The sequence below is a fragment of the Nannospalax galili genome, unplaced genomic scaffold (assembly GCF_000622305.1).
Source record: "Nannospalax galili isolate Female #2095 unplaced genomic scaffold, S.galili_v1.0 scaffold563, whole genome shotgun sequence".
NCBI classification, from domain to species: Eukaryota; Metazoa; Chordata; class Mammalia; order Rodentia; family Spalacidae; genus Nannospalax; species Nannospalax galili.
The window spans coordinates 853242-854328 of NW_008350459.1; positions in this window are offsets into that span (position 1 = coordinate 853242).

Sequence of the window (1087 nt, forward strand, 5' to 3'; positions counted from 1 at the left end):
GGAGAGAGAGAGAGAGAGAGAGGAGAGAGAGAGAGAGAGAGAGGAGAGAGAGAGCAAACTCAGCTGAGGGGCCTCCTTAGCACAGCATGTCAGTCTCATAAAAAGAACTTAGAAGAAACTATTCCTGGGTGTGAGGAGTCAGCTGACTCCCCTCACTTCACCGCTGGGCCCTTCTGCTTTGTTTCACACAGGGTCCCACTGCATAGCCTAGGCTGTGTTGAAACCCTAGGCCAGGCTGGCCTCAGACTCACAGTGATGCTCCTGTCTTGGGCTCCTCTGGCCTAGGCTCGGCTGCGCAGCCCACCTGGCTTCACTTCTGGTTTACACTGCTTCATTTGGGGCCCTTCCAGGCAGGACAATTAAAATGATCACAGGTGGGTCTGCTGATGGCCACTGTAAAACAGGCCAGGGAGTTACAAGAGGACTCATGGCCAGGCTGAGGCAGGAAACCTATTGTTTCTGTGTGGGATGGAATCTGATTGTTTCAGACTTAACAAGTTCAAAACAAACACTAACCTATAACTATTCTGCTAACATCTAACTTGGCTTATTTTAATTTCCCCCACTTCAGGGCTGGTAATGGAACTCAGAGCCTTATCCTAGGTAGCCAGGTACTCTAACCCCAGCTAATATCTTTTCTTTTATACATATATAAAGTTTTTCCATTTTGGGTTCACTGTAGATCACCATGAACTGTGAGAAATAACACAGAGAGACCTCATGTACCCTTACATATCCGTCACCTCATTCCATTAATGGTAGCATTGTGCAGAATCAGTGTGGTATCACCACAGGGTATTCTCTTTGATACACTCAAGGTACAGACTGTTCTATCCCACAGAGGTCCATCTTGTTGTAATCTTGGCAACGTCCCTACCTCCCCCAGCCCCACCCTTCCCTGCTCCTGCCTGTCACCAAGCCTGTATTTCTATAACTTGCTTTCTCAAGGCTGCTGTGAAACATATAGTCTAAAACCTTTAGGGATTGCAGTAAAATTCTCTGATTGATGTATATAAAAAATAATTTGGGGCCGGGAGTGGTGGCACACGCCTGTAGTCCCAGCACTTGGGAAGCAGAGGCAGGCAGA